The 9,274-nt window shown below is 42.2% G+C and overlaps 1 non-coding gene across 1 annotated transcript; it reads left to right on the forward strand.

Moving 5' to 3' along the window:
- The first annotated feature begins 8,576 nt into the window (after window positions 1-8,576).
- On the forward strand, window positions 8,577-8,651 carry Trnas-cga. Its single transcript has one exon. It is a non-coding gene; the product is annotated as a tRNA-Ser (tRNA).
- Window positions 8,652-9,274: the final 623 nt, after the last annotated feature.

Raw genomic sequence — 9,274 nt, forward strand, 5'->3', positions numbered from 1 at the left:
CCGTGCGAGCTCTGGTTTCCCTTATTTTATTATAATGACCGTTTCTCCGTATATAGGTCAACGTCAAATAAATAATTTTGCATTCGGAGCAGAAAGTTGATGATTGAATTTCCTTGAGAAGATTCTGCCACATCGGAGAACGCCTTTGTTTTAATGGTGTACACCCTAAATTCTTTATCATGGCAGTGGCACTCTCTCCCCTAATTCGCGATGATACAAAACGAATTGCGTTTCTTTGAACTTTCTCGATTTACTCCGTTAATCCTATGTGGTAAGGATCCCAGACCGCGCACCACTGCTCCGAAAGAGGACGGACAAGCTTGGTGTGGGCGGTCTCTTTAGTAGATCCGTTACATTTTCTAAGTGTTCTGCCAATAAAAGGCATATACTGCCTTTAGAATAGACACTGATTTATCGTATAACCGAAGTTTCATGGATTCCTTTTAGCACTCGTTTAGGTGATCTCACTCTTTTCATTATTTAGCGTCAATTTGCATTTTCTGATCGTTTTGCAATTAGTTTTGATCTTCTGATGACTTTATTAGTCGATAAATGACAGCGTCATTTGCAAACAACCTCAGTCGGCTGTTCAGATTGCCTCCTAAATCTGTTTACATAGATAAGGATGGTTCAAATGGCTCTGAGCACTATGGGACTTAACTTCTGAGGTCATCAGTCCCCTAGAACTTAGAACTACTTAAACCTAACTAACCTAAGGACGTCACACACATCCATGCCCGAGGCAGGATTCTAACCTGCGACCGTTGCGGTTGCGCGGTTCCAGACTGAAGCGCCCAGAACCGCTCGGTCACAACGGCCGGCTATTTGTCAGTTATTCTTGGTGGCAGCTGTTCTCGATTCGAATCCTGGAATACTTGCTTAGTCTTCTTTGATGAAGGAATTTAGGAAGGCTGTGTTTATTAATTCTGCTTCAGCAAGACTGTAATTGGTATTTCCATTGCTATCGTGCAGAGAAAGCACTGATTGTCTCTTGCCGCTATCATACTTTACATATGTCCTGAATCTCCTTGAATATTCGTTGTGGAAAGTGTTACAAGCGTTTTGCACTGAATTTCGCGTTAAATTTCGAGCTTCTGTAGAAGAGCGCCAATCTTGGACTCTTCGCGTTCGTTTAAATCTGGCGTGCTTCTTTCATTGTTTCTGCAACAGTGTTCTGACCTTTTTTGTGTAGCAAGGGGATCAGCTGGGTCGTTTGTTAATTTATTTGGTATAAATCTCTCAATTGCTGACGATGATATTTCTTTGAACACCGGTCTACAGTTGTACTGTTATTTTGGAATGAGTGGAAATTGCTCCTTAGGAATGCGTCAAGCGAATTTTTATCAGCTTTCATGACTAGAGGTATTTTTAGTTTATTTTTGGTGGATTTTTAAGTTAAGGTGTTTAGTCTCGCTACGACAACAATGTGTAAAGTAATCCCTGCATCCGCTTTGATGATCGTTATTAGCGCAGGATTATTTGTTACTAAGAGGTTAACAATGTTTTCACATCCGTTTACTATTGGCATGGGCTCATGAATTAACTGCTCGAAATAATTGTCAGCGAATGCGTTTATCACAGCTTCGGATGATGTTTTATGCATGCCTCCGGATTTAAACATGTATTTTCCACAACGTATCCATTGTACATTAAAGTCATCACCAACTATAACTGTATGAGTCGGGTACGTGTTTAAAAATAGACTGAAGTTTTCTTTGAACCTTTCAGCAATTGTATCAATTCAGTTGGGAGGTCTATAAAACGATCCAGTTATTACTTTATTCCAGTTGCTACGAATGACATCCATCCATTCTCAGGAACTACCTACTTAAATTTCGCTATAAGATGAACTACTTCTAACAGCAACAAACAAGACAACGCTGACTGTGTTTACCTTATCCTTTCGGAATACCGTTAGATTCTTTGAAAATATTACGGCTGAACTTATCTCCGACTTCAGCCAGCTTTCATTGCCTATGACGATTTGAGCATCAGTGTTTTCTATTACCACTTGAAGCTCTAGTGCTTTCCCAACACAGTTACAACAATTTACAACTGTTAAACCGATGGTTCCTAGACCTACGTTCATCTCGCACATTTTGAGAGAGAACCCCTTTTTGTCTTTCCTCGAGGCTCTGTAACCCTAAAAGCCGCCCAGTCCACGCCAAACAGCACCTCCTACCCGGTAATGCCGCATCATGTGTGTAGTGGTCTCCTGACCTTTTGAGCGATAAACGAAACCCAAGCACACTATGGCGCAAATCGAGGAATCTGCAGCCTACACTGTAACAGTACCGTCTGAGCCTCTGGTTTAGACCCTCCACTCGGTTCTCTACCAGAGGTCCGCCATCGGTCCTGTCGACTATGCTGCAAACGTTGCGCTCTCCTTTCATCTCGCCACCAGGACTAGCAGCTTTTGCCACTCTGTTAGCCGCTCGAAACCAGAGAGAATTTCTTTCGATCCTAAGCGACACACATCAATGCTACCGACTTGAGCCACCACCTGCAGTTCGCTTTAACCTCTCTCTTCACGGCATCCGGAAGGACTCGATCCATTTCTGAAATGACTCCGCCTAGTATGCACTGGCTTTGTTCCCCTCCTTGCCAGACACGTCTCTAATAAGCCCCATAACACGTCTAAGATTGGAGTTCCCAATTACCAATAATCTGACACTCTGTGATTGCCAGGATCTTGCAATAATAAGAAAAATTGAACGTTAAAATTCAATCGCCAGAAAATTTCACACAATTAATTTTGGCACGAAATGTTGCAACAACCTCACCGACTTAGCAGTGAGTATGATAGGCTGAAATAAACAGTCGAACAGCGAAATATCCTATGCACGACAAAATACTATCAACTTTTCAATCCTGTACGATAAATGACGAAATTAAGCGTGTTGTGTCCGAAAATAAATTTTCTGTAAGACAGCACTTTAGTGTTTAAGAAAACACAGAAAAACCTTATCTACTGGTTAGAAGTACGGTGACCTCCTTCCTGACACTTATTTTTGTACCAATTCGTAGGTTAGTTTAACTGTGTGAGTGGTCGTCCACAAACTTTTAAATGCTCTAGCAAACAATATATCATTTCATACAGAGCTGGGCATAATTAATGTTTGTTACATGCTTTATTTTGATGTACAAAGATTTTTTGAAAGTTATAAGCCACTCGTGAATAAAATGTAAACGCATTAACAAGGAAATGATAACCAACTATAATAAACGTTATTGTAATTATGTCCAAATGCACACCGAAAAATGAAATGCATTTCTACGAAACACAATTTCTCGTGAAAACGCATGGTTTTGCGCAAGTGAAAGACGAATGATAAAAGATTTTGGCTAACGTTTCTTACATTTACAGTAGGACTGAATTTATTATTATCACCTTAAACGGTCTCAGCTTGTGCTATTCACATAAAACCGAATTTAACTTGCATTTGTGTTCAAACTTAGACCGCTATATCGTGGCAAGGGATAAAGCTTTCACAAAACAATAGCATAGCCATTAATTACACGATTTTGTATAACTTCTTACAACATTTGCACCGATTCGCGCAATTTGGGAACATAGAAGTGTCGTGGCGTGCTTAGAAAGGCTCACAGAAACGTGTATTTTGCACATAAAATCCAACTCTACCTAAATTTTAGGAAGTGAGTTTTCAATTTTACCGTAGTAAGGCGTTCTGTATTTGTTTGATTTACTTGAAACCGTTTACGCGCATTCGATTCAAGTAAGTACTAATTTTATGTACTACAATAACCTCGTATCTAAACCATTTTATCTCGATAACGGATCAACATTATTGGAGTAAAACAAAATTGTTTTGACTCTATTTATGTACATTCGAGCAGTGTTTGAGCCGTTTTGTATCAGTTTCAAGTATAGAAGTGACGCGGTTCAGAAACCTCACAGGAAAAGGTGTTTCTTGTACGTAAAATCCAAACGAAGCAAGATTGTTTTGAAACTGTTGAAACTTATCTTGGACGAAGGTCCGACACACGAGTGGACCAAATTTGAACCATCAGTCTCACTACAGTCAGCAGTTATTCAAGGGCGACTGTTTTTTCTCATGAAATCCGAATGGTTCACATACAAATGGTATCATTAACTGAGGATTAATTTCAGCGCAATTACAGTCTTTTGCGAATTGAATTAATCGATTCATCCATTTTTTCTGAGCGCCAGCTCCGGGTCGTCGATCAAGCGTTGCTTATTATACCGCAAAAAAGCCACAGCAAAACCGATGTCAGAACGTCTATAAAAATGGCCGCAGGTCCGGGCTAAAGAAAAATATTTCTACCTTATGTTCTTAGGTCAAATAGGAACCTAACACCAAGAGCTCGCAAAAAACAATTCCGTGCGTGGCCTTTTCTACGCTGTAACAATTCATCTCTATTGCTTGTTACTTTAAATGTTTTTACTGTCTTTCATACTCCTTCATAACATTTTCGCGATACATTTATTTTCCTTTATTAATCCTCAATTCAATGTCTCTGTTCGTATGTGCGTTCTGTCCCAATTAATACTTTGTAAAGATGAAATTTTGAACTTTTGCTTTCTACACAATGTTTTCTATTACACACTTTCGCGACTTTGTTGCAGTTACATAGCTTTTGAGGCATCTGTTTGTTATTGCTGTCAGTCTCTAGGCTTTAGTTAGCGCCTTCCCCTGAAACATCCCGCCTTCCAGGAGTGACATTGCTGGGCAACTGCTGCGACGTTTGGAATGTGGGAGAGAGGTACTGGCGGAAGTAAACCTTGGGAACCGGTAATCGAAATCGGGACCCCGTGATCCAGAGGCAGCAACGCTAGCCACTAGAACAGTAACTGCGGACATCATCAGAAGAGGAAAAATCTGTTTTTCATTGTTGTGATCCCATAAATTCCATGAAAAGCAACAAACAATTGGCTTTTACCTGTGAAGAGACTGTTCCAAGATATGTTCAACATGCTGCCCAACGTCTTCTGCACAAGTTGAGATTGAGAAAAAACATGTTCCACAACAGAGCGGAGTATCTCAGGGGTCACGTTAAGAATGCGTTGGGCAATTTGTGCCTTCAGTTGAGCTACATTCGTAATGGGAGTCCTGAACACAACATCTTTCACAGGCAGAGATTGCAATGAGACTGTGGGGGATGAATTAGAAGAAGGGTTTAGGAGAGAATACGAGCTAGGTACTAGGAATAACAGAGGAGAAAGACTAACGGAGTTTTGCAATAAATTTTTAGGTGCTAATAGCGAATATTGTCTTCAAAACTCACAAGAGGAGGAGGCATACCTGTAATAGGCCAGAAATAGACGGCGAATCCAGCTGAATTACATTTTTGTAAGGCATAAGTTCCGAAGTCAGATACTGAATTGTAGGGCTTACCCAGGAGCAGATATAGATTCAAACCGCAATTTGGTATTCATGGAGAGTTGGCTGAAGATCAAGAAACCATTTAGAAAGATTCAGTGCGTAAGATAGTGGGTTACGGAAGTACTAAGGAATGAAAAGATAGGCTTTGAGTTCTCTGAAGCTATAGATACTGCGAAAAATATATTAGTCAGTAGGCAGTTCAGATGAAGAGAAATGGCAGTCATAAACGTTCGAAAGAAAAACGTAAATACACGAAAGGTAACTGCGAAAAAACCATGTCTAACAGGAAATACTTCAGCTGGCCGACGAAAGAAGGAACTACAAAAATGTTGAGGCATGGTTAGGAATATAGAAGTGCAAAACACTTAGGAACTAAATGGGATATCCAGGGAAGCAAAGGCGAAATGACTACATGAAAAATGTGAAGCAATCGGACAATAAATTACTGTCGGAGGGACTGACTCAGCATGTAGAAAAGTAAAACGAAGGCGTTAACATTAAGAGTGCAATGGAAATTCCTCTACTAAATGAATACGGGAGAAAGGATGCGTGGAAAGAGTACATTGAAGTCCTCTGTGAGGGGGAGGACTTGCCTGATGACATCATGGAAAAAGTAAGTAACGGAAGTCGACAGGGAAGGGCATGGAGAAGCAGCATTAGAGGAAGAATTTAAGAGAGTTTTCGATGAGTTGCGGTCACATAATGGAGAGGGGATGCATAACATTCAGTCAGAATTTCTAAAATTATTCGGGGGTGTGGCAACAAAACGACTAGTCACGTTGGTGTGTAGAATAAATGAGACTAGTGATTTGCAGTGTGACTTCCGGAAAAATATCAGTCGGCAGAAATGGATGGGTTTGAGTGACTTACAGCGATGGACTAGTGGGTTTGTTTAGGGGAGCTGGTGGGACTCTGAGGTGAGTTGCATGTTAAGAAAAGCCCGAGTACGTTCGCATGACACAATTTTTGGGAAAGTTTTTTAAAGGCACTGAAAAAGGTAAATTGAGGGAGCTGATAACGTACTTTTCAGTCAGAGTCCTTTAAATAAACAGGAACTTATTCGAATTTTTTGTACTCCCATAGGAGCACTGTTCCACCGGTTGACAGATCCTTGGAATATTCGTAGGAACGGGGTTAGTCTACAGAATGTTCCATGGTCAGTCATTGTACACTGTCATGCGAGTGAGGAATCCTAGAGCAAACGTTTATCTAACTCCACGCGAGCATGAAGCAAGTCCTGAAAATGAGTAATTTTGCACGGATATGGATACATGATGTTTCGCAGAATTTTATGCTCTGGTCTCACAAGCATGTCCAAAGTTCGGGTAATTCCCCCTGCACTCCATGTTTACAAACGTCTGCTCGAGCCCCCTGGCAATGCAGAATATTTCATCAGGAATATCGTTATCATTTACTCCAGACCCTTGGCAGACATCGGACCAACAATCTTTTCCATACCCCTGAGTGTCCAGAACTTCTGCAGGGCTGCTGGCGCACAGTCACCGTTCTTGTAAAAGACCTTTACAAGCAGCTTGCGATCCTGTATTGAGATAGTTACTCTGAGTATCTCAGACGCAAACTGAAAAACAGTCGTTTACCATGTGTCTTGTATTTTGCATATTTTCCCCCTTACTGCGACATCTGATGGCAAACCTTTCGTATTTCTTTTCCTGTAGCGTTTCCGCCTTTTTCGATAAAAATCCGTTCAAGTTATAAACAGTTCTGAGAAGTGGTTAGCTGTTTTGAAACTGGAACTAAAATTTTTATAACCCTATGACTCGATAACGTTATTTTCCTTTCTAACACCATAATTGTAATGAACACCCGCAATCGAGTTAAACAGATTACGAAAATCAATTTTGAGTTATCATTAGTAGGGTCCTGATTTAAAGGTCTTATCCTTATACACCCCATTATGATCTGAGCAATTGTCGTGTTGTTATCAGGAGGTCGAGCGGAGAGCGAGATTGAGTGATCCTGCAGAACGCCAAGGCGCTAACGAAACGTCATTAAATTAAAATCATTTATCGGCGGGAATTTTGCAGTCACTCAGTCTTCTTCCCTGTGCTGTCTAGCAGCGAACGTGCCGAGTCGGCGCTGCTTGAAAGCGCGAGAGGTAGCGCGTCAGTGCCAGGCAAGGAGGAGCTTGCCGAACACATGTGCCGTGTTCCCCTTGTTGGCGCTGCGGCTACGTCGCAGGAGACTGCGTCCCCGCAGCCCGGTGTGGCCGTGGACGTCCTTCAGAGCCTCAGCGTTCTGGACGAGTGGATCCGCACCGAGGCTCGGTCCCAGGAATCTGCTCGTGCCTGTTGTCGGTTGTCGAGGTGGTGTTTAGGCAGGAGACTCAGCAGCAACACACAGCCGGTAAGGCTGTACTTGTACTGCCCCAGTAACGGTGACACGGGCGCCCAGCCTAAGCTGAACAGCTCGGAGAGAGGTAGATCGGCTCTTCATCGACGAAAGACAGGCTCCCCCCCCCCCCCCCCCCCACCATTCCCAGTCAGCTACTGTTGTGGTCGGCAGGATAGCGGATCGTGTATCAGAAGCCCCTGTGAGGCAGGACGGCTGTAGATTTGCAGCAGTGGACTCCAAGTTGCCGGAAGCTTGTAGATGGTAGTTGAATTCACCATAGTATCCTGTAAATTGGGGATGAAGTGGAACTATCACCCTCCCCCTCGCGCATACTGGTGACTGAGATGACTGAATATCCTCTCTTTCCAAGCCTGTAAGCGCTCTCGTCTGCTCTAGTGTTTAACTTCAGGGTTTCAGAGAGTTCCTTTATGTGAACTTTGCATCGCTAAAGGTATTCTTATGACAGTCTGATGAAATGCGCTCGTAGATTGTTTGTACTTTTGGCCTCCAACGTTGACATTCAGTTACAACACCGTTACGAAGCCTGTGGCAGTTGCGGCCCAGTTAGCCGTCTCTGTCGGTTCTTAACAAAATATTATCCGTGCACTACTTACTGTTCCACTGTGCAACATACCTAAAAACGCTTAAATCTTTCTTAAAGGTCTCAAAGGAAGCTAAATTGGACTTACACAGAAAAAGTGGAGACTAAAAGGACTTGTTGCTACAAAACATGATTTTTAAATAGAATTTCTGATACAATACTATGGAAAAAATTCGCAAAAGAGCTTCTGTAAAGTTTGGGAGGTAGGATACGAGGTGCTGGCAGAAGTAAAGCTGTGTGGACGGGGCGAGAGTCGTGCTTGGGTAGCTCAGTTGGTAGAGCACTTGCCCGCGAAAGGCAAAGGTCCCGAGTTCGAGTCTCGGTCCGACACACAGTTTTAATCTGCCAGGAAGTTTCATACGGAGCTGCTGATTCATGATAACGCACGTCCCCACATCGAAAATGTCGTAATGTACAAGTCACGCCAATGTAAGTGGGAGCCACTTGAACACCCGGCCTGTAGTACTGATCTCATCCCGATGGATTATCACGCCAGCGCTCTCTTAAAATAAGACCTTGGCAAATCAGCTGTACCTGTCGGAGGATGTGTATCAGGTAGTTACGGACTTCGTCAACCAGCAGACTTGTTGTTTTAGCTAACAGTTATCTCCAGCCTGACGCGTCGGTGGAATGATTTCCTGAATGCCCACGGCGATTTTTCCTGATCGGCATACCGATTCTGGACTGTACGGCCTTTAAGCAGAAACTTTCTAATCGTTCTTTATAAAATTAGATTACTGACAGGCATATGTGATTAAGCTTAAGTTGACATTTTATATGATTACGATCTTATTTTTTGAGTTACTGTCATCTTCTTAGTAATTGTTTGTTTAGGTAATCCGTTCTAAAAAGACATTTACTTCAGTACCAAGCTCCACAGCTCAGATTACGCGCTCCACTAGTAAGTAGAGCAAAAACAGACTGAACCATTAAATTCTCCTATGGCAAATCTTAA

Source organism: Schistocerca piceifrons, unplaced genomic scaffold (genome assembly GCF_021461385.2).
Source record: "Schistocerca piceifrons isolate TAMUIC-IGC-003096 unplaced genomic scaffold, iqSchPice1.1 HiC_scaffold_2296, whole genome shotgun sequence".
Classification (NCBI taxonomy): Eukaryota; Metazoa; Arthropoda; class Insecta; order Orthoptera; family Acrididae; genus Schistocerca; species Schistocerca piceifrons.